The 26,698-nt window shown below is 35.6% G+C and overlaps 1 long non-coding RNA gene across 1 annotated transcript; it reads right to left on the reverse strand.

The window, feature by feature from the left end:
- Positions 1–524: 524 nt before the first annotated feature.
- On the reverse strand, positions 525–25,525 carry LOC139132421 (uncharacterized). Its single transcript, XR_011552283.1, has 2 exons — positions 25,155–25,525; positions 525–1,736 (listed from the first exon to the last, which is right to left on the reverse strand). It is a non-coding gene; the product is annotated as an uncharacterized lncRNA (long non-coding RNA).
- Positions 25,526–26,698: the final 1,173 nt, after the last annotated feature.

Below are 26,698 nucleotides of genomic sequence, written 5' to 3' on the forward strand. Positions count from 1 at the left end.
CACATTGAATAAATAAATAAATAAATATATATATATATATATATATATATATATATATATATATATATATATATATATATATATATATATAAGACACAAGCTGTTGAGCTGTTCTGTTTCCAGTAGTGAGAATTGACAAACTGACCCATGCCTATTTTCTAAATTGTCCTAAATATCACAGTTGCAGAGTTATATCAACCACTAAGTCATTTGTTCATTAAGAGTAGATAAAACGCATTTAGGATATGTTTGGTCATTAAAATGGACCTAGCTAATTATTATGTGCTCTTTTCATTTGGTCCAGATCATATTATTGGAAAAACTTGCTACATGTAAAAGAAGATGTGAAGAGTGCAGTATTTAATGTATTGCACTGTCCATCCACTCAGGAAACATTAAAGGTAATGTTTGGATGTTCACTTATTGTTTTACAGTTAGCTGATGAATGAAAATCATGGTACATGTATTTTCTTCAAATCAAACAAATGTCATGCTGGTATGAAATCTTTGTTGCAGAAGCATCATTTACAGCAATGTTTAAAGGTTTACTTTATCTCAATACCAATACTGGGGTATGTCATAATAAGTACATATTGTATAGCAGCAAGTTGTAAGCCAAAATAGTAACTTCTTATGTTCTTTCCCTTAATTATGTCTGGATGAAACCACTGGAGAAGAATCTGGTGAAGCTGGCATAACATTCCATGTATTGGACCTTCCATCCAAGTCCAGTGTAAAGGTAATATTTGAGGCTTACTACAAGAACACAATTGTTTGAATTGCACAATAAATCAAAAGCTCATACAATATTCTCATTGAGATCAGTTTATTTCTTTTAAATCTGGAGCAAGGATAAAAAACTGTGATTTACACAAGCATGTCAAATGTTTTCATTATACAATCCATTATAGCCACTAGGCACCCATTTTCTTAAGATTTTTCATGTGTAGATCCATCACCAAGACATGCCTTGACAATGTCTCTTAAACTATAATCACTAAAACAGCACACCATGACATCAAAAGACATCAAATGTCTTCATAATACAAGCAAATATGGCCATCATTCGGCCATTTTCATGCAAGTTTTTCACATCCTGAGGGCAACTACGAAGACACACATTGACAGATTTCTTTTAAACTTGGCACAAGGACAACACTATATGACTTACATATGTCTTTCAAATGTCTCCATGCTTGCAGTGGGTACTTTTTATCTTGATTTCTATCCTAACTTGGCACAAGAACAACGCACTATGACTCACATAAGCATGGCAAATGTCTTCATGATATGATCCAAAATAAAATGGCTACCAGGAGACCATTTTCTTCTGATATTTTCATGTACCTTTATATACACTTCATTACTTTTTATCTTGATTTCTATCCCCCTCTACAGCCATTTGTGTCGTTCCCATGTTCTGATCCCATTGTATAAATGCACACAAGGCAGTTTCAGCATATTTCACCACTTCTATTTAAAGAGGAAGGGAAACATTCTTTTTCCTATTGGCACATCTTGACTTAACTGCAGTTACAATCATTTTGGTCCACTTTTTCTGCTGCACATTGACAAATTTATATTTCGTATGTACTACCGGTATGTCATTGGCAAGCACTTGTTTCATTTAGGTCCAGGCAAAACCATTGGAGATGACTCTCTTGCTACCAAGATGGTACAATTGGAGAAGATTTGCTTATGGATGAAGTAGCTGGGTCTGGTATCCATTTGGTTGCCTGTCAATGAAGTGTCAGAGATAAGGTAACATTTAACATAAAGTTATTTACATCTATCATATGTTTTAGAGCTGCACTAAGGATAATTGGACCAAATTCAAATTTTAACGCAATTGGAAAGTGGAATCATTTCTGCAAATGAAGTGGTTCTAGGAGTCGTTTGGCCTAGACTAACTACTATTATACTGAACTGCTTGTTGTTGTTAGATTTTCCATTTAGCCAAGTCAAACTCATGTCAATTCTGATCAAATGGGAATGGAATATAATATAATATAATATAATATAATATAATATAATATAATACATGTATAATACTTTATTACCATGATATTAAAAAAGATAGTCTAGAACACTTCATGTGCAATGAAAGACAGATACAAATTTTACATTTCAATGGTAATATGGAGTCAGAAATATAGCTGTAGGCTAGTTGAGCCCATGGCCCAATAATGAAAGTTACATAGCACAGATAAACACATGTACTGTCATACAAAGAGTTCTGCAAGGAGCTTTTGTATGTATATGAGAGAAAGTTCAATAACAGAGTAGGGTATTCCTGTAAAACAATCACTTTTAGCTAATTGCTTTAATCAATCGATAACTAAATTATGAAACAACTGTTATGAATAAATTAGTTCATGGTGAGTTATTCCCATACCAGATACTCTCAATCCTTTTGTGAGGCTTCACCTGGAAGTAATATCTGTGCTTTGATTACATTAGGCGATGAATTCCACCCTTGAGCACCTGTGTACATGCACAGAATTACCAACTGACTTTTACATGTGTACATTTTGGCCATTGTTAAATTCATCCCTAACTTTTGATAGTTGTCATAACAAACAATGATCTTCAACTTCAAAATAATTTGTCATGCTATGCGGTTTATTTTGATAATGTAAAATCAAACACAAAATTAAAACTGTAAGCAGCGTTGGCGGGGGCCCACAGGGCTGTCCAAGTATTTCAGTATAGAAGGGTACAGGTGAAACAACAGGAGGTTACAGCCTTGTGTGGAGCGAAGCGATGCAAGGTGTGCACACATGCGCAAGCGTGGGAGGCCAGGAGGGGGTTGTTCCCCCACCTGAAGCTGAAGCTTTTCTAATTATTCATCTTCAATTGATGGCCTGTGGTGGCACTTTTGAGGGCAATTTACTATCAATTTTAACATAACTGAAGTATCAAAAGTAACATGAGAATTGGACCGTGTGATATTATGACAGAATTTTAGCACTAGATTAAGAACGACAAACAAAGTATTACAGAGTTTATATTTTTATTGATACGCCAGTTATTATTATTTGCATACATATTCTGTTGAATTACAACCTGCTTAATAAAGATCATAATCTGTACCATTATCAGAATCATTGGAGTACTCGTCTATTAAAGCCAAAGGCTTGTATGGCAGTATCAGCTGACAATACCTCAATATTGTGTGATTCTGATGAAACTGGCTTCAGAAACTACATTTGCAGAAATTATTTCTTTAGAAACCACATCTTCAGGAACTAATTCAACAATTGTAATACGAGTTGAGAAGACGCTACATCATACCAGTAATTAAACATTCAAGTTTACCTTCGCTAATGAAATTGCATTTTGCTTCGTTGTCCGTCAGCCTCTCAATTGACAAGGCAAGCCATGAGTGAAGATTGAGAGTATGTTGATTTATTTACGTAATAAATACATGCATGAGGAAGTTAACAATCAAATATTTTCTACTGATGAATATTTTATTCCGATACCCCTTATAGTAGTCAAAGTTTTGCCACGACCCACGCCGGCCATGCGGGTAGGCTCACATTGCGCATATGTCCATATTTAAAACCTGGTTTACCGTACGTACGTGCATGATGCCGAGAAAGTCAACTAACAAAATTTTGTGATCACCTTAAAACATTAAAAAAACTTAAGATGAGTAGTTTTGGAAATACACATTTTTTGACCAAAAATGGCAAAAATTGCCCCAAAAATACAAAATTACAGATATCAGCAGAAACTCAATGTATATTACTAAGTTCATCTGTAGAAACCTGTATACCAAATTTCAAAGCTATCAGACCAGCACTTTTTGAGGAACACATTTTTGACCAAAAATGGCAAAAATTGCCCCAAAATACAAAATTGTAGATTTCATCATAATTTCAATAAATATCATTTAGTTCATCTATAGGAACCTGTATACCAAATTTCACGGCTATCAGATGATTGGTTTTGGAAATACATTTTTTGACCAAAAATGGCAAAAATTGCCCAAAAAATACAAAATTAAAGATATCATCAGAAATTCAATATATTACTAAGTTCATCTATAGAAACCTGTATACAAAATTTGAAAGCTATCAGACCAGTACCTTTTGAGAAAGACATTTTTTGACCAAAAATAGCAAAAATTGCCTTAAAAATGCAAATTTGCATATTTTCTGCACAATTTGAACAAATCTGAAATAGATCATCCCAAGGGACCTATGTACCAAATATCAAAGCTATCTGACCGATATTGTTGAAGAAGAAGATTTTTAAAGATTTTTTTATCAAAAACGACAAAAAATTGCCTTAAAAATACAAATATGCAAATTTCACCACGATTTTGAAGTCACCCTAAATAAACTGCATATCAAATTTCAAAGCAATTGGACAAGTGGTTTCAGAGAAGATGATTTTTTTACCAAAAACAGCAAAAAATGACCCAAAAATAGAAATATGCAAATTTCAACATGATTTGAAAAACTTAAGTGAGGTCACCCCAAGTGAACTGCATATAAAATTTCAAAACGATCGGACGTGCAGTTTCAGAAGAGAAGGCAATTCTTGACGGACAACGACGGAAAATCAACCTATTTGATAAGCTCCATGTCGCTGACAGCGGAGCTAAAAAATTCAAGGGTTAGGTGCATCACCACTTATTGGCCCTGATCACTGTGCCAAGTTTCAGAAGTGTACATGCAGCGGTTTTCCAGATCTAGACTGGCAAAGAATTTATGGAAAAAGAAGAAGAAGAAGAAGAAAGAAAAACCCCAATGAAACCAGCCGATAGGCTTGGGCCCCTAATTACCAACAAGCAGTTTATAAAACTTGTAAATGTCAAAAATTGTAATTGAAAGAATAAATGTGGCGATGTCACTCTTAATCCAGAGAAGGTCATTGTTTGCATATACATTTCCTGGGTGATAAGAATTGGATTTAGATAGAATAATATTTCCCCATGCTTCTAAACCATATGTACTGTAACGTACTGTTGAATAAACAATTAATAAAGTAACACTAGCATGTTTGCTGTACAAAATTTCTTAATCTGAATAAAATTTCCTTTTTTATACGATGGTTTAATTTATATTTGTCCCTTCTATATGAAGTGTAGTGGGGTTAACTTAAGCTTCTTTCAAAGTTGTCATGAGGATAACACTTTGTACAACTCAAAAACGTGTCAGTATTTTGTCAGTTTAATGTTGTTTCCTGGTAATGGCTGCCAGGTGGCCATTTTGTTCTGATTCTTACATTTTTAAAGCCATCATACAGAAATGTCATAACTGTTTTTTCACAAATTTGCCACAATTGACAACACATGATGAAATACCTAGGCAGCCATTTTGGTCTGATTTTTGCATAACTCACACATGCCCGGACCAATTCCATTCAAACTTGGTACAAGGACAGCATATTTAGGGGGCAAAGCCCTATGAGGCTTGGTCCCTATTGTATCTACTTGGGATCTTTCCTCTCCTTCTTCTTCTTCTGCCAATTTTTTGTCATCCCAGAACTCAAAAACCATGAAACATAAACATTTCAAACTTGCAGGATTTATTGGTCCTACTGAGTACTGGTGCACCCGATCCTTCATATTTTAATTGGTCACATGACCTGACTGTAATTATTTAATAAAATTTTTAACTCCACCTAATTTGCATAAATTGAAAAATCAAAAATCTGTTAAGAAACTTTTAGACGATATATCAAATTTCAAGGTTATTAACCATTCAGTTTTTGAGAAGATTTTTAAAGTATTATTTTTCTGATTTTTAAATGACCTTTGACCTACCCTATACCTACAGCAAGGCTATGGCTATATATGTTATTTTGGCCTATTTAAGAGTATGAGAGGGTTACTTTCTGGTGAATAATGATGGGCCGGGACCAAATTGGACACCAAAATTGTGAGAATGAACTTGACCTTTGACAATGGCATGTCCCTGTACCTTATTAATTATGCACATATCTATTTCAGGCCTTCTTAATCTACCTAGAGTTCTGATTTTTGGTACACAGGGACAAGTATAGGAGGAAAGATGTTTAAACAAAATGTCACATGACCAGCACATCATATACCTCATTAATTATGCACATATCTATTTCTGGGCGAGCAAATAGAGCTGGAGGTCTGATTTTTGGTACACAAGGATAATTATGGGAGCAAAGATTTATGACAAAATGTCACGTGACCTCGATGACCTTTGACCTCAAATATACTTACATGCCTATAAATCAGTATCCACAACAGCTATTCAGTTCATATTTGGTAGGATGGTAGATCTAATGTTGCGCACCATCACATGCCTCATTAATTATGTATATATCTAATTCTCCGCTAGTCAATATGGGTAGGGGTCTGATTTTTTGTACACAAGGGTAACTATGAGAGCAAATTTTTTTGACAAAATGTCACGTGACCTTAATGACCTTTGACCTCAAATATACTTATATGCCTATAAATGAGTAGCAACAACAATTATACAGTTCATATTTAGTAGAATGATAGACCAAATGTTGCAACATCATGTGCCTCATTAATTAGTCTCTGCGGACACAGTCTGGCGGGGCCTTAATTATAGATTGGATTCCAAAGATTAAGTACTGTATCTTACAAATGCACGGCATGATACAATCTAATATGGCTGCCAGGCGGCCATTTTTTGTGAATTTTTCATGTTTTTGAACTATAACTCAAGTATCTTTGAACTGACTTTGTTCAATGTTGGTACACAGATAAAGTACTATAGCATATATATGTGCATCAATTTATTTCTTGATACGATCCATTATGACCGCCAGGCGTCAATTTTGTTGCGTTTTTTTATGTTTTTGAACCAAAGCTCAACAATCCCTGAACCGATTTCATTCAATGTTGGTACACATTCATTAAATAAATGTACCAAAAACGCCAACAGCTGTAACTTTACTGTCCCAAGTAGTACACAAACATGACCCCCACAGACCACTATCATATGATTCACCAACATTTAACAAATTCACCTGACTCTCCCCTGTAATGAAGCTACCAAGCATGTAATTCAAACACCATAATTCAGCAGGGACTCTGTCATCAGCATTGACTTGTTATGTGCAAATCTAATTCTCAACTAGCCAATAAAGCTAGGGGTCAGATTTTTGGTACGCAGGGATAACTATGTGAGGAAATTTTCTTGACAAAATGTCACGTGACCTAAATGACCCATTACCTTAAATACACTCATATGCCTATGATTCAGTAACCATAAGGGTTATAGCCTTCATATTTTGCATGGTGGTACACGGGCATTCTGTTGTTCTTAAATGATGGTGTATAAGCGTGTAAACATGATTTCGTATTTTAGTTTCCGTTTGCCGCTGGAGAACTTACATCGTGATTTAAAAAAAATAAAAGCCTAAAAAATGAGGTATTATTAATACAAAAGAAACAGTCGCATTCTGCTTGTTCACCTAACTGATTATTCTTTCTCACGCCCGGTCTCTCTGCACCGCGGCATGCACGGCAGAGTTCTTACCAGCGCGTATTTACTGCAATCATGAAGCGCGTAGAATGACGATGGTACGTTGCTATGACTGCCGTGTACATGAGCGCGGTGGCTGGAATGGAACGTGCACGCGACGACAGCTATGCACGCGAGCGCCTCTGAACTGTTGTCTGCTGTCCAGGCCTCAGAGATGTATATATATACAAGGGTATGCTCATATGAACATGGAACCTGAGGATGTGCGTTACAAAAAAGGGGGGACAGATACTATTACCCTCTAAAACGTCCGCAAAAGGTAAACTATTTTTTTATTTTTAAAATGTAACTCACTGACGATAGAAAGTAAAATACAGAATGAAAACAAAGAAAAAAATGTGAAAATGTAACCCTTGACCTGCCAGGCTTGTTCACGTTCCGTTCGACCAAAACAGACTCAGTGAAAAGAAAGGCACATTTGAAAAAATCTTTCGGGTTCTATCGAAAGGCTTTCACTAAAACTGAAAAAAAAATTAAATGTTCTTCTTTGGAATATTATACTAGAAGGTTTTTACTACGAAGAGAAATAAAAATTATGTCCTTTCTTCTGCGCATGACGAAACCACAGAACGGCATTTGCTATATTAGCGTATTTTGCGACGTTTGAACATCCAAAGTCGCTACCGGATAACGGCAATTTGTAACGCACATAGTCAGGGTGAGCGATGCATTTATTCTCGGTCATATTTCGAATATCTACTTCATGTCTATCATTTTCATAACTTGATGTGTGCTACGATGCCATTTCAAATTTCATACGTCGTTTTCGCGACGGAATTCGACTCACATCATCGGTAAATAATATAGTCCAGAAATGATTTGCATACCCTTGTGTATATTATCATTATGTGAAACGACACAGTGCAGGTTGCGCGCGTACCTATAGTACGCGTATTATATGAGTGCGTCGTTCCGCCGCGACGTTTAGCATCGAAAGAATACGGTCGATGTGGTCGCTTGTGACGTTCCCGTAGACACGTCCGACCTTGATCTGGTTTTGTAGCTAAGTAGGCATTTCAATCTGAACGGCATTCTGTTATAAATTTCTTACACAGTTATCATCAAAGTTCGTATTTACATGTAAGCATGTAAGCAGCTTAGTTTATTGAGACTATCAATTCAGAACAACAGAGTGCCCGTGGGTGGTAGACCTAATGGTGCCATAGTATGTGCTTCATTAATTATGTGCATATTTAATTTTGCACTTGCTAAAAGAGCTTGAGATCTGATTTTTGGTACACAGTCATAACTATCTGTGCAAAATTTTTTGATGAATGTCATGTGATCTCGATGACCTTTGACCTTAAATACACTTGTATGCCATTAAATTCGTAACCAAAAGGGCTACATCCTTCAAATTTGGTAGGATATTTGACCTGATGTTGCCACATCCTGTGGCTCATTAGATATGTGCATATCTAATTCTCGGGTGGCTAAGCAAGAGGTCTGATTTCTGGTATATAAGGACAGGTATTTAAGGAAAGTTTTTTGACAAAATGTCATGTGACCTGAATGACCTTTGACCTTGATTTCACAAATAAACTGATAAATCAGTATAGTTGTCTAATTTTCTGTTGACAGAGGTAACAATTGGAAAAAAAAAATTTTGCCAAAGCGAAAAGTGAATGAGATGACCTTTGACCTCTCAGACGAAGTAGTACTTTTACACACTTAGACTGCTTTGGCCCCAGCAATGCTGTTTGCACCTATAATATGACTTGCACCTGCTTGCCAAATTTCTTTACGATCCAGTCTACTATGGCTACCAAGTGGCCATTTTGTTTCGACTTTCTGATATCCAGTCTGATAACATATTACCACATTTATTACCCAATTATCACACAAATTTAGCTAAACTAATTCCATTCATATTTGCTTTATCAATAGACCTCATACACATCAATACAAGGTCAATAATTTTTACGCAATATTTGCTTTGACTAGTTCACCTCACTATGATTACTGTCGGTGGTTGCCAAATTTATCAACAAAGCAGGGACCATGTTATTTACATTGAATTGTTTTGTTTAGGTCAAGATGAAACCCAGATGGTACCATGGGACAAGACATGCTTATAGATGAAGCAGCAGGGTCTGGTATCCATCTGGATAGCTGTTCATCCAAGTCATGGAATAAGGTAATATTGGCTATTCACATCTGTTAGTGGTTTTAGAGCTACGCTATGGATCATGGAACCACCTCATAATTTGGATCATTTTGGCAAATGAAAAGTTTCGGTTAGGTCTGCAGCTCGGACAAAGGGTTTCGTGCAACGGAAATCAAAAACGTTCTCGCAAAAACGCAAGTCTCCGCGCAGGAAATTGATATCTCTGATAACATTTGACTGCAACAATGATGAAGATATTATAAGCTTATTCGTGCGCTGTAGTATACTTTCACACTCAAAAGGGCTAATGGTACGGAACCACAGCTTGAAGTTCGTGGCAAAGCAATGTAAATTTAGATTATCGCAGTGTAGACAAATTAATAAAATTATCGTGGACACAATTAGCAAATAATATCAGCTACCATTTCGATCATTTCGGCAAATGAAAAGTTTTGATTAGGTCTGCAGCTCAGACAAATAGTTTCGTGCAACGGAAATCAAAAAACATTCTCGTAAAAACGTCAGTCTACGCGTAGGAAAATGATGTCTGATAACGTTTGACTACAACAAAAATGAAGATAGTATCGGCTTACTTGTGCTGTGTAGTATACTTTCACACTCGCAAGGGCTAATGATACGGAACCACAGCTTGAACTTCATAGCAAAGCAATGTAAAGTAAAATTATTGCAGTGGAAACAAGTTACAAAATTATCGTGGACACAATCAGCAAATAAAATATCAGCAACCATTTGGATCATTTCGGCAAATGAAAAGTTTGTTTTGCAGCTCGGACAATTAGTTTCGTGCAACGGAAATCAAAAACATACTCGTAAAAAACGTAAGTCTTCGTGAAGGAAATTGATATCGTAAAAGATGTTTGACTGCTATGATGATGAAGATATTATTTGCTTACTCTTGCGCTGTAGTATACTGTAACACTCAAACTGGCAAATGACATGGAATCGCTGTGTGAATTTTGTGGCAAACAATGTAAAGTTAAATTATCGCAGTGTAAAAAGAAATAAAAATAATTATCGTGGACACAATTAGTAAATAGTATCAGCTATCATTGGCAAATGAAAAATTTTGGGTAGGTCTGCAGCTCGGACAGATTGATCTGGCAAAGAAAATAAAATCGGAAATATTCTTGTGAAAAGGTAATAGCATCCGTGCAGCAAATAGTTTCGTGCAACGGTAAATAAAAAAACGTTCTCGTAAAAATGTAAGTCTACGCGAAGGAAAACGATATCTCTGATAATGTTTGACTGCAACAATGATGAAGATATTATAAGCTTACTCGTGCGCTGTAGTATACTTTCGCTGTAGTATACTTTCACACTCGAACGGGCAAATGACACGGAACCATAGTTTGAATTTCATGGAAAACAGTGTTAAGTTAAATTATCGCATTGTAAAAGAATTTAAAAATTTTAGTGGACACAATCAGTTATATCAGCTATCATTTGGAGTATTTGGCCAAGGAAAAGTTTCAGGCAGGTCTGCAGCTCGGACAAATAGTTTCATGCAACGGAAATCAAAAAACGTTCTCGTAAAAACAGAAGTCTCCACGCAGGAAATTGATATCTCTGATAATGTTTGACTGCAACAATGATAAAGATATTATCTGCTTACTCTTGCGTTGTAATAGACTTTCACACTTGAACCGGCAAATGACATAGAAACGCGGTTTGAATTTCGTGGCAAACAGTGTAGAGTTAAATTCTTGCAGTATAAGATAAAATTAGATGAGGTATCGTGGACACAATCAGCGACTAGTATCAGCTACTATTTGGAAAATTATGGAAAATGAAATGTTTTGCATATGTCTGCAGTTAGGACAAAGTGTTTCATGCAACGGAAATCAAAACTGTTCTTGTAAAACGTTATAGTCTACGCGCAGAAATTAGATATCTCCAAAAGTGTCTGACTGCATATAATTTAATTTCAATCTCAAAGTAAAGATTTGTCTAATGAATTTCGTGTAGTCTGCCCTTTGCTGCAAGAAAATTAAAAGTGAAATTAAATCAAATTTAAACATTTGTTCTTGTGTATTGACAAAATTTATAAAGTTTACAGAAATTTCCCATTTAAAAGTATTGCTGGTTAGAGTATTAAATTTTTCAAAATTAACATGCTTGCAAAGTAAGCACTAAATTCCCAGCAGATCCATAGGGTAGCTCTAGGACTAATTACAATTTTGGTATTGTATTTCACTATCTTGAATGCAGTTTGGTTTTCCCTATGATGTTTCCCAAGGTACTTTGTACAAGAGGTTATGCCTGACGGGGTAAGTATTCTGTCTGCAAGACTTCTCCAAAACTCAGTGTTATTGTGCATATTTCGGCTTCCAAATTACCTCTAAAACTGGCGAAGTAATTGCCAAAAGTGGTTGCAATGTAACGGGTTTGTATGTGTTGCTCACGCTTATTTGTGAGTGGTGTTGGGGCATTCCGCGGTCCTGCATATACCCTGATGGTGCTTGTGTCAAAATACATCTGCCATAGATTCTGGTATCATCAGACTCCACCAGATCATTCATGAATGTAATGGATATGCATAGTCAGTGGTATCATTATATTACAACACATTAGCACTCAGTGTTCTCCCCAGAACTTTTACCCAGTGTGATGGCCAATTAGAACACCAGTGCCTTCTTGTCAAATTGATTTAAACATTTACATAGAATCAGTCAATGATTTCCAGTCTATTAAAATATTTCACACACATCCAATCATCATCACGTTTAGTGAGAAAAACATCAAAGTATTTTACAAACACACACAGGGCTATTCCTCTATCTATGAACATAATTGGTATGAAACCAGCATTGTTTTGGTCTAAAGAGGGTTTCAATTCGGTGCCACATGCAACTCTGTGCTGGTATACAGAAACTAATCAATGAGCTGGTGACTTTGAAATTTGTAGTGATACCAAAGTTAATTGTTTATATTGTACATTCATGTGTCTGTCTCACATAAAGAGTTGTGGCACCTATCTGAAGCCCAATGCAGATAGAGAGTATACACACTTGAATTAAATTCTGGGGAGAACACTGACATTTGTATTTTTTAATGTAATCAGTACTGTATGATAACCAGATGGGGAAAATATGTGAAGTCCAACTACCAGTCTGGGTCATTTCTAAAACTGGCAACACTATATTATAATATATTGTTAAATAACTAGCAAATAATACAAACTTATGCAAGCTTGGAAAAGTGATACATGAAACGTAGTAAAAATCAGTGCTGTAGTTGCAACTTAAGTATTCATTTGAATTTGTTCATTACGAAACAAGGTAATTTTTTCAAGATCACAATCATCTTCATCTTATTGCTTGCCATATACTATATATTTGAAATACCACATACCCCAGGACATATTATGCCTAGACAGTACTACTTCTCTATCTGCAAAGTCAGCAAAAAGCGGTATTGAGCCAAATTTATATGCATTTTCACCAACTTGGCATGGTATGTTGTAGCATGTTTAGCCACTAAAATTCATATAAATTTACAGAATCTAGATTTTCAGGGGCCTTCAATATTTCAAATCTGTGTTACAATGCATTACATTGGACATTATGCTTCTCTAGTTTTTAGCCACTTTGTTATTATAGTAACAAGTGAACTTTGCATGATATGCTTAGAACGTGTTGCTGGTCAAAGCTCACTTTTAGACACCACACAATTAAAATACAAAATGAATCATATGGGACATGCTTTGCTTCACTAGTTTTCACCAACTTTACCTGATGGTGAAATGTTAACTTGGCAGGAAAAGGGTACATTCTAAAATCTAAATCCGAGAAATTATGTACACTGACTACTTTCCAGCCTGGCCTGTCACTTCCCCAGTTGTAAAGTCAGTAAAATCATTTTTTGAGAGTCCTTCAAAAGTTCATTGATGTCTTTGCTTGAATGCATCATATATGCGACATATTATGCCTAGACAGTAACACTTCTTTATCTACCAAGTAAGTAAAGAGCGGTATTGAGCCAAATGTATTGTATTTTCTCCACTTCTTCATCTGCCAAGTCAGTAAAAGCGGTATTGAGCCAAATTTATACATATTTTCACATATTTTCTGCATCTACCAAGTCAGTAAAAAGCAGTATTGAGCCAAATTTATACATATTTTCACTTATTTTTTCCATCTACCAAGTCAGTAAAAAGCGGTATTGAACCAAATTTAGACATATTTTCACCAACTTGGCATGGTATGTGGCAGCATATTTAGTCACTAAAATTCATATTTACAGAATCTAGGTATTCAGGGGCCTTCAATATTTCAAGTCTGTGTTACAATGTGCTAGACATTATGCTTCACTAGTTTTTAGCCACTTTGACGTGAAAGTAACATATGAACTTTGCATGATATACTTAGAACTTGTGGCTGGTCACAGCTCACCAATAAATACCACACATTTAAATACAAAACAAACCATATGGGACATGTTTTGCTTCACTAGTTTTCACCAACTTTACCTGATGGTGAAATATGAACTCTGCACCAACTTAGCATGATATGTTGTTGCATATTTTGTCACTAAAAATCATATTTACAGAATCTAGGTTTTCAGGGGCCTTCAATTTTTCAAGTCTGTGTTAAAATGCATTATGTTAGACATTATTCCTTGCTAGTTTTAGCCACCAGTTATATGTTAGGCCAAACTGGTTTTCACCAACATGACAAAATGGTTACATAATATGATGTAAGTAACAGCTTTAATCTATTTGAGAGCTGTAGTAGCATTTGTCATCATTATTTCACCCTTTTCCTGTCAGACAAGTTCACTTCTTTTCTTACAAAGTCATTTAAAAGCAGTTTTTAGCTAAGTTTATGCATATTTTCACCCACTTCACATTCTTCTCGGGATCCTGAAAATCCTAATGTAATTTAGCCTGTCAACTCTCAGCATATTCATTGCAAGCTTCGTCCTCTATATTGTTCATCCAAGCTTCTAAAGTTGACAATCACTGCTCTTATTTTTTTTTGATCTTTCCTAAGGGCATTTAATGTATCAGACATGCTTTATACATTTGCAACCTTATCTTATGAGGACCTGGAATGATTTCAACCTTACATATAATTACCAGTATGAAGAAACATATTCAGATGGCTAGGCTTACCTTGACTACATACGTATACCACATCATTGAAACGCCAACAGCTATTGCCTGTACCCTAAAATTTGTTCCCTATTACATTATATTTTACCACCACCACCACCACAGAAACATCTAATTTTCCACCTAAACTGCATAAAGGAAATTTCCATATTTGCTCAACACTTCATGATACTGCTCAGGAATGTTCTACCATGAAATCTGTTTAAGAGGAAGTTATTTTTCACGTGACTACAAAGACCTGTTGCATAGTTTCCTCACCTATTACCCTCTCCCCCTCCAGTATGAATGCTTGAGATGTGACCGTCAAATTACACTTGTGCTACAGTGAGCTTGCCCTAGCATTGATTGGCTGATCTTTTGCAATACTTTTCATGGTATAGTGTTGCCACTTTTAGAAATGACCCAGACTAAACAAGAAATGTGAATTATGTGACCAATGCTTTTAGAAATAATAAATAAATTATCTGTATATCAAAATGTTTACCTGTAATTTAATTTGAAAACCAAAAGACATGTTTGTTATTTTTCAAAACAGTGCCAATGTTACCACAAAATGCAATACATACACTGGTTGTATTTTGGTATGTATGTCTATGCAGACTCAGACAAAACATACAAGTGAACAAAATTGGTAGAGATGTGAGCTAATTGAAAATGAAATGTTGAAAAATAACTGCAAATGCATGTATTCGTAGTTGGACTTCACCCTTACCGGAACATCCACATTACCCGTACGTCATATGGTATTCGCTTCAATCAATCACCAAACTAGTCTTTTTCATCCCAAGTTAAGTGATAAGTTTTACAGACCCTGTGAAACTAGATAATCCTAAATATTGGATGCTATTTCGTCATACAACATGCAATATTTCCGGGAATCTCCATTTGTTACCTAATATTTAAAAAACCATATCTACATACTTCCTATGAGAAACACATCAAAAAGAGCTGGTGACCATACTTGTGTCGTTGAATGGTCAAAAAATCATACAAGTGATTTGTTGATTTCAAAGTACTGGCCATGCATTCTTCCCAATCATTTACAAGCAAGCTTTTCTGATTTTTATCAACCAATAATGTAGCATGAACATGATCTTGTTAGTCCCACCATCACTTGCAAAATGTTTATTTCCTAATTTTGTTTGTTGGACTAGTTTCTTTCTGTAAGCCCAACCTTAAATATAAAACTACTTGATTTTAAAAGAAGACAAATGTTTTTTTTTATCTCAGATAAAGTCAAGAGTTCACACATGATGTTCCTTCAGTCTAAACTATAGGCTAAATTTAAAGTGTACAGAGTTGTCTTGAAATGTTTTCTTTGTGGACCGATTTGTCTCTGACATGATGTAGACAATTAATGTTGAGAGCAGAAACATCCCATCTGGAGAAATACGCAACATCTAGCCACCAACATTCAACAGATGCTTTTAAGTCTTGATACGAGAATTAAATACGGTAATAATAGTGTTTATTTCCTTCTATCTGATGTAAAAAATTTGTTACGGTTGTCTTGCCATGTTCATTTACTATAACAATTCATCCAATTGCAATACATGACATGTGTTCACAATTTTTAATCTGATAAATAGTATTTTTTTGGTCAAAACGGTCATTTTTACTACAAAGTTTGTAAGGTTTGGTTTCCCAACACACACAAAGATCATCACCGAAAAGTTTGACTAGGCTACTTTGACTGAGAAAACAGGCAGGAACCCATAGCTGCAGATTAGTTTATTTACATTTTTGTTATTTCAGAACTAGCAGAAAGTATACAGTCGATAATAATGTGCGTACTAATTCAAAACTTATATATAGATTTTTCCTATGAAAACTGTTCATCATAATACAATGGTGATATGATAGCATCTGCCAAGTCATTAAAAAGTGGTATTGAGCCAAAACCACATGTAGTTTACCCACTTGGCTTGGTATGTTATAGCAGCTTCAGTCTGCAAAAATCAAGTTCACAGTATCTCTGTCTCCAGGATCCTTCAAATCTTTGTTGAAATGCACCATTTGGGACATGTTTTGCTTCACTAGTTTCAACCAACTTTTGACCTGATGCTGAAATATGAACTTGGCAGGGAAAGGGTTAAAGACAAGATACAGCCTTTGTTTCTCAAAGTGTCCATTCTTTTTAAGCAGGAAAGTCTGTTTAATCCCTTGGTACATACAGTTACAGGACAATAAAATTATGTATATGCCTAACTTTTGTAAACATTCTTCTGAATTCTTGGTGACCTCTAACCTTTAGTAGCTGTTTTAATAAATATTCTGAGTATCCATTGTTGTTTGAAAGATATATTGCTTCGATTTGGCTTTCTCTTCTCAAAACTGTTGACCTTGCATTTCATAAGCACAACATCTATTTTGAAACAAAGTTATGTTGCTTATACTTACAAAAAGAATTGCAACAATCTTCATCTCTGCAAAGAGTATTGCTTTTTGGAGCGAGTTTGGTAAGCATTATGGGTAAAATGGTTAGTTAATGAACAAAGTGCACACATATCATGTGCCCATCTGTAGATTGTCAAATTAGGTGATCTACTTTACACTAATTTTGTAAAATGTATCTTCTTGTGGCCAGCCTTGCATTAGATATATCAACCTTTTCATCGAAATTCATTAGCTGATTAATTAAATGAGTAGCTTTAAGTCGTAATTTTGGCATATTTACCAATTTTACAATCTGACCATTATTTTTGTATTTCTTGAAGGCATTATGTGCTTTAGGCTGTGGATATTTCTTTGTACACATTGCTAAGTGGATTCATAATTGTTCATAATTCATAATTGCTCATATTGATGCATAAATGTTCATGTCAAGACATCTTGCAGTTGTACAAATGGCTGAAATCAAGTGGTGAAGATACCACACATGTGTGCGCACTGGGATATATCAAATAAGCTGGTTGGTAATCGCTCCAATACATAAAGAATTACCCTCAGAGTTGGAGATGGCATTCCTACAACGGCTTGTGTTATCGGAGCAAATGACAAGCTACCAGGGAGCATACTCCGAGAGGGGACGACCAAGCTCATGGCTCATGATGTCTACCCAATGACGGGCTGTGAATTCCAGGTGGAGTTACACCTAAGCAGGGTGCATTTTGTTGGCCATGCCTGTTGCACATCTCTAACTATTGATACAAATATGTAAAAACAACAACATAGGTGCCTTGAGTGATATATCATCATAACTACAATCACTTTATTCACTGGCATGTTTCAAGGGAACCACCACAGTTTCATTTACTCATATTTCTTTTTTTCTGAAAAGCATATCAATTGATGACAAAATATGCCAGGGTAATGGCTGACATTACTGAGGTTAATTGGCTTTTGCACTTTCAATGAAAAGGTATTTGTTAAATTTTTTCTCTGCCAACAACATCAGTCCTTGATCAAACTTCCTGCTTGGATGCTTGGTGAACGAACCTAGTTTTACATTCTAATGGATGGTTTGTCATGTATGAACACTTTGTTGTATTAAATGACCGTGAATTCCTCCTTGCTTACTGCGGATTGCAAACTGTTAATGTTCACTTTATATTGTTCACAAACACCATTGCAAACTCTCATCAAAATTCATGTTGATGATGACATCATTCAAATTCATCCATGTCAAAATGTTTATGTCACTTTACATTATTCACAAACAACATTCGATACTCTCAATAAAATTCATGTTGATGATGATATCATTCAATTTTATCCATGTCAAACATTTGTCAGAGCACAAAGACATTTTTTTACTGTATATATACAAAAGTCCTTTTTCTTATGTGCCAAGGAATATATAGCACTTCTCTACCTACCAAGTCAGTGAAAGGCAGTGTTGAGCAGAAACTGTATTTAAATTCACCCAGTTTGCTTGGTCAGTTAAATCAGTTATACTCTGTAAAAATAAAGTTTATTGTAATTAATGTGTTTTCAGGGGTCTTCAATGGGACATGTGCTTAACAGGTTTACACCAACCTTGACTTGATTGTAGTTTTTGAACATGGCAGGATATAAGGGTTAACAAAGACCAGCAGGGCATTAGTAACCATATAACAGTGGAAAGTAGTCTATTTGTTTGTACCACAATCTATTACATAAAAGGTACAATTACTGATAAATATCAAGTGTGATTTGAAAAGCATTTTTTGTGTATAGTTAATAATTTGCCCATTTAATGTGATTTACAATGCTCATTCATATAAGTGACACAGGCAAAAACTGACAAGAGTATTCACACACTTCGTATCCACGTCATCATTTTAAAACAAATCTTTTTAGACCACATTTTACTAAAACTTTTATGCACAAGTTTTTCAGTTATATTTTACCTTCCCGTTTCAGCTGTAAAAAAAAAATTGACAAGGTATTGTCACTTCCAAAAGTCAGTATTCAAGTCAAGTAGTATTGAGGAAAAAAAACTTGAATGTTTATTTTCACCTACCTGGCGTGGTGTGTCACAGGAGATTAAAAAAGTAAATATTATCTTAGATTCAAATTTTACAGTATCTATGTTTCCAGGGGCCTTAAAATGTTCTTTAGGTGTTAATCAACTTGACCTGATGGTGACATGTAAACTTGGCAGCTCACACAGTTGCTGTGAGGATACAGTGATCTAGAGTTAGTTTTGCCATAGGAATTAGATTATTAATATGTGAATTTTGCAGGAGCCTATGACAAGAATAGGGCAAACAATTAAGTCACCTCTGATGAATGCTTGTTAGGTTTCAAGCTTGCCTCTCTACAAAAATGCCCAAATTAGACATGCTTTGAGGTCCATGTATTGTCCAGCTGCAGTATCAAAGGCATCATGTGCAGTGTACTTTTGATTTATGTCACATCAATAGCAACTTTTTTATAAAACTTGTACATGTAACTGAAGTTTGTCACTGATAACACGTTGTGCTAGACAATCATGGATGATTGATAGTGACTAAACCAGATCTTTCAATGCTGTATTTTTGCTGCATTTCCATCCTTTTCAGCTCTTGTACACCAGTCCACTGCTACCATACCATGTCCTACTTTCCACAGCACAAAAACAGTCCCATTAGGAAGAATGCATGGCCAGTTTTAACCCTTCAGGCCTAAAATCATATATAAGTTACCAGAAAGTCACGCCTAATTGTAGAATGCATGGTCAGTTGGTTTAAATCCCTACATTAAGGGGGTAGGGTGGTTCTCGCTCTATCCTCAAGGCTTAAATCCCTACTTTAAGGGGTTGGGGTGGTTTTTGTAAGCTACCAGAAAATTGGGCCTGGGAAAGTTTAAAAGGTCTGGTTATCATACCTTACTGATTACATTTTAGAATACATTGTGTGATGTGTTGAAATATAATAATACCCTGATTTATGCATTTCCCTTACATCCATGAATTTCTGCTGGTTTCTTATGATATTACAGGGTCTATGGCATTTGTATTTTGATATGGGTGCTTTGAGGGGTCTTGTGGGGTCTGGGATGTGTTGGCACCCTTGTGAATAAGTGCTGCGTTGCATTATACAGGGCTGTCACCTTGCAATTGCTCCCTGGTAAGTGCTTAGGCCCTGACGGAATATATATCCATTTAATGAGCAAAGTGGTGCAGGTGAAATCTTACACCAGTGTTGAACTCTTCTTTCATATTGTGAGTTGATTTGTTTGCTTTTCTTTTAATCAATTTTTCCTTTTTCTTTTTCCCTTTTTTTCTTTTCCTTTTTTTCGTGCTCCAATGCCATACGAAATTGTATGAGGCCACTGAACTGCACAGAAACTGGTAGGAGTTGAAAACGGTCTTGAAATTGATATTTTGATCCAAGAAGGTGAGTAACATTATTTGAACATTATTTTATTTTGAAGGTCAGCATGATATCAGTCTGATGTTGAATTTTTGTGATTTTTTATCTCAGTCAACATTGTGTAGGTGGAAGCCTTTGCTTCCTAATGCCAGTGTTTGAGTGATATACATAGTCAAGACTTGTCCGCCAGAAGTACAGCTGACAATGCGTGTATCCTGCCTCCATTATCCAAAGTTGCCTTTGCTTGGAGATATGGCAAAGGCTCCTGTAATAGTGGAAACAAGAATATGTCAGTCTTTCTATTTCTTACAGGGGCCCTGCCGTGTATTCAACCACAAGACGTAATTTTCAACAAATTTCTACCATACTTCTCTGTAGAATGAAGACCATGGGACGAAGATTGACAAGGAAGATGTTGCAGCAGAAGACGATAAGGATAAGTTGACAATTCGATTTTTCATTCTTTATGAGCGATAATTATTCAGGATTTCTAATCAATATTGTTTTTACTATTTGACAGGAATTATCAGTGGAAGAAGATTACGGAAGAAGCTAGTTCCTAGGTGCAGTAAGTCCTATAATTTTTTATATTTCATTGAAAGTATAGTTATTCAGAAAATCTAATTAATATTGCATGTTTTATTCTCTTTACAGATGTGAGCTGGACATATTGTGGATGTTTGTGAGAAAAAGATGCTATTTTCGAGGTGCTGTCAGTCATAGTTTTTTTATCATTAATTTTAAACATTAATTTTTCCAAAAAGTATAATCAATATTTCATGTTTTATTATATTTACAGGTTTTTTGGGAGGAAGTATCAGCTGATGAAGATGACCAGAAGAAGCTTGTACCTTGGTGCTGTAAGTCATTCAATTTTTTATAATTTATTGAAACTATATTAATTAAGAAAATGTAATTAATATTGCATGTTTTTTGTATTTACAGATTTTCACTGGACGTATCCGCAGATGAAGAAGAAGATGCCATTTCTTAGGTGCCGTAGTCATTGTTTTTATTTATCATTAATTTTAAAAAGTAATTATTCAAAAAGGCTAATCAATATTGCTCTTTTATTTACAGATTTTCACCGGACGTATCCGCAGATGAAGAAGAAGATGCCATTTCCTTGGTGCCGTAAGTCATTGTTTTCATTTATCATTAATTTTACACAGTAATTATTCAAAAAAGCTAATCAATATTGCTCTTTTATTTACAGATTTTCACCGGACGTATGCGCAGATGAAGATACCATTTCCTTGGTGCCGTAAGTCATTGTTTGTATTTATCATTAATTTTTAACAGTGATTATTCCAAAAAACTAATCAATATTGCTCTTTTATTTACAGATTTTCACCGGATGTATCCGCAGGTGAAGAAGAAGATGCCATTTCCTTGGTGCCGTAAGTTATTGTTTTTATTTATCATTAATTTTACACAGTAATTATTCAAAAAAGCTAATCAATATTGCTTTTTTATTTCAGATTTTCACCGGACGTATCCGCAGATGAAGATACCATTATCTTAGTGCCGTAAGTCATTGTTTGTATTTATCATTAATTTTTAACAGTGATTATTCCAAAAATCTAATCAATATTTCTTTTTTTATTTCAGATTTGGGTTGCAGGTGCTGACGGATGAACATAACAAGAAGATGCCAGTTCCAAGGAATGGTTTGATTTCAATCTATATTCATATGAAAACAATAATCATTGGAAATCTATAATTTTTCTGCATTTCTATTTTTTTTTGCAGGATGACAACGTGGGACCTCATATTCTCGTGGATGAAGACTTCACATGCAGTACCGCATGCGCGTGCCAAAATGCTCTTAATTCTGCGCTATCGAATTCCGAGAGAACATGAAACTGTGTTGTCTCGAAGCAGTGCTTCCCAACACTGATAATTGTCATTGCATGCAAAATGGGTCCGACTTTTTTTCCCAGAATGCTTCACTGCCCAACTTTGTATTTGGCCGGGCCTGGGTTTTTTGTCGGGCGGCTATGACATGTATGTACACATTGAGGACCAGTCCACAGACAGTCGCCAAGTGTACCTTTGGCAAACCCCTCTAAATTCACCGCGGTTCATGTGTTTGCGCATAAAAGGACATACCGGTGATAATCATTGCGATTTGGGCAGTTCAACTCTGTCAATGTCCGTAGACACTGGACTGTGGTGATTTTGATAACGTCTAACTTTGTGACCTATGAAAATTTGAAAAGCATGTAAATTTTTTGATTTCTGCGCAAATGCGCCGAGGTAATTTTTCAAACATCATTGGTTACCTTCAAAAATCTGCCAACAGAAGAATGTAGAACAGTGTTGTGGAAATTCAACATCAAGGTACAGGCAGGTATCACACCATGTAAGTAAAGTATACTGTTACATTGTCAATGAAAATTTGAAGAAAGACATGAGGAAAGGTATTGTAAGTGACTTTCACTCGTCATTTCTCTGAAAATTGGAGTATTGAAATGTTAATTTTCCTTTTCCAGTATATGTCTAAATGGGAGACTGCGACACTCTTGGACTGAGTATTGGACAGTATTGCTTGTATTCTAAATATATATTTTTCACTTTTTCATGCACACAGTGTACAGTTCAAAAATGTACAAGTACAAGAGACACTCTGATCTGGTATGAGTACTCAGATTGCAGATGCGGCATCTTAATGTATAGAAGAATATGTCCTGAATACTTTAATGATTGATAATACTATCAGCCGTCTTTGATGAACAAGTACAAGCAGTCGCTATATCAACTTTGTGTTGGGAGATTGACAATTCCAATATAGTGAACTGGCAAAGCTGGATAACATATCAACAGTAACACTGCATAGTAAACTACACAGACATCAGAAGTGATGATGGCCCAAAGTTCACACCCAGATACGGTATAATCAATTATGCACTGTACAGAAGGGAACTTCAAAGACGTAATGATCAGCCATTATCTCGGACAAATGCCCACTCTACAAATTTGGAAAAGATCCCCATCTCAGAATTCTGGAGTACAGAAACATAGTAATTGATGACATATGGGATCACATGCATAAACTATGAATGATGAGAAGAAGATATTGCAATGAACCAATATACAGACTATACAAAATCAGTGTAAACCACAAGCCACCCACCAAAAATCACTAAAAGGTAGTTGAGGCACAACTGGACAGTAAGAAGCAACAACTACGACAGAAGTGCAAAAACCACCACCACTACAGATGGGAAGCAGCTAAGGTCAAAGTTCGTGGGGCGACACATAGATTGTACCATAATGGGAGGAAGCTCATACAGTACTGTTGAAACAGAACACATCTGATAAACACCTGCACCAAAACCAACAATTACCCTTGGTAAAGAACAGGTGACTACAGAGCAACATCAAAAGGCAAGACAACAGTCAACCATGAAGCCACAATTTTGCCGAGCAAGAGGAAGGAATGTGTAAAAGTCTGAGGAATACAACGATTATGTGTGAAATTGATATCAACATGCACATGCAGAGTCAAAAGGGTAGAATAATCCCTGACTCGCATTACTTAGAATACAAGTTTGATAGTCCACCCCAACTTGTTACTAGTATTTTGATACATTATCATATTTCTATATTAGACAAAGAGTAGATAAAAATTATGAAAATACTGTGAAAGGTATGAACTTTGTGAAATGTGAACAGAGCAACATCAATTGACTGTCACAAACATCATCAGCTGACAAAAGTCAACCATAAAGCTACAATTTTGCCAAGGAGAGGAATGTGTAAAAGTCTGAGGAATACACCGGTTATGTGTGAAATTGATATCAACATGCACAGAGTCATAAGGGCAGAATAATCCCTGACTCACATTACTTAAAATACAAGTTGGATAGTCCACCCCAACTTGACATTTCTTAACTATTCACGTGACAGTCATTGGCCTCAAGCTTCTGTACTCATCCCAAAGATACTTTACAAGTTGTGTGATTCAAATTTTGTCATGAAATGCCTACTATTGATATAATTTCTTTTGACGCCTGTTACAACTTTTTTTCAAAATCTGGACAAGAATCAAGGTCATTTAGGTGAAATTTACTATTGCACTGTAGAGGTCCCTTTCCAGTACAGTTCAAGTACCGTACTGTAAAAATCGCACAAAATATATCCAAAGGCGATATGTAAGTTTTCTGACACTTTTTGAAGCATTGTTTACAAAGTTCATTACTTTATGTTATGGTCGACGATTACACACATACTCCCATCATGTCAAGTTATAGGCCTACTTACTTTCTGACTTAGTCGAATGAGCGCACTACGTTCGATATACGAGGCATGAAATAATATTATGTTACAAACTGATGTGCGTACGGAAATTTGGGCCTCGTAGTCGTAGCATCGATAAACCTGCATTGATTTTCCTCATGACAATATTTTAAAACGAAGTTGCTGATGAAAAATGTTGACACAGAGACAGTGCGCATTAGGGTAGTCAAGTTTTAACTGTGAAAGAGAAGCAGATTGTTTCGAGTCTTGCATCAAATATAGGGAGCGTTTGCACAACCTCATTACCGGTATATCAATGCGTAATTTCAACAAACGCTCCTTGAATATTTTGACAATTTTCATACAGAAGATACGAAGCTACTCACCAACATTGATTGATCCACCAAGATCGGTAAAATTTCACTTCATTTGGCGGGCAATATGCCGCGAAAGGGATAACAATTTGAACATGTCTGGAAACTGGAGACGTAAGGAAGCTGCAGAGGCCAAAAGGCACACTCACTTGAACAATTATACATGCCGTACTGCCACTGGTACTATTAGTGTATGGTATTTTACACCACTTTGGTTCGGTCAACGTCACGTTCAACCTCAATGGCAACTCGGCGTAGAACATTGGCAGTTTAGATAAATGTCAAGGAACTAGATCAGACTAGTCGGGTCTTTCTGACTGCATAAAATCGACCACAATCACTTCCTGTTTGATGCCAGATACACTTGTGCCCACCATATTGATTATTGGTCACATGATTGATATTGACTCACCCGATTGGGTCAAAGTTTGCATCGCACTCATTCACATTTATAACGCCGGTGTCTCGGATACTTGGTGTGACATGCTATTACCAACAAATTTGATGAAACGGACGACAGCATACAAGAACTATCCTTTCCGATTTCGTTTCTTTTTACAGCACAAAGCTTAAGTTAGACCAGGTGTTAAAATCAGCTTCAGCTACAATCAAATGAACTTTGCTGACCGAATCTGTTGAACTTTTCCTTGAAATATCATGAGACATCTTTCAATAAAAATTAGGCCAATTTATTCGCAGGAGACTTTTTGATGCCTTCGCGCTAGTTGAATTGGTGCCGTACGTTTGAATTATTACTAATTGCAATTGATTTGACTAAGATTCTCTGAGTTGACATAATCCCTTTAAAAAAAGAATTTCAAGCAATTTACCACATGCCAAAAGAACACACATTTACAGTGTTCATTTGTATAGTGTTACATGTGTTTACATAACAAATGATTTTAAAAACGCGAACTATGCCTAAATAGGACATTACTTGTCGACCCTTGCTATTACTTTCTATAATTTTATGCTAAAATTAAACGTTTGAAGATTCAATGTTGGCAAGTTAAAAATATAATTTACCCTTTATGAATTTATTAATTTCATTTTTGTGGCATATTTTGAAACTTGTTTTGTTCTTCTTCTGATTTATGCTACTTGTTCTCGATTAATTGTTTTCAATTTTGCCATGTTCTCTAATTTATGGTATTATTTGAAGTATTGTCATTTAATACATTTAAGCCTAATGTATTTATTGACTGTTTACTTTTTTCAGCTTGGGTTTATTGTCATTAACTTCGTTGTATAGGCCTACTGGTTATTTAATATATGAAAACCCATGTATCGACACAATAACACTGTATAATATGAAAGTAATGGAAATGAGTTGTTTACAAAAAAGGGCGACCACACTCATCTTTTGCAAATGCACGAAGTTTGGCCGCAATTACTTTCACTTTACCATCTGCTATCAAATAAAACTGAAAACAGGTGAAAGTCGCGAATTGTAGTTCACCTCAATAGTTGTTACCTCGTATAGTTGCATCAACTATAACGCGATGATGACTGACCATGCCTATATTGGACTGTTAAACAGATGTATGAGAATGCTG

The sequence above is a fragment of the Ptychodera flava genome, chromosome 5 (genome assembly GCF_041260155.1).
Source record: "Ptychodera flava strain L36383 chromosome 5, AS_Pfla_20210202, whole genome shotgun sequence".
In the NCBI taxonomy this organism is placed as follows: domain Eukaryota; kingdom Metazoa; phylum Hemichordata; class Enteropneusta; family Ptychoderidae; genus Ptychodera; species Ptychodera flava.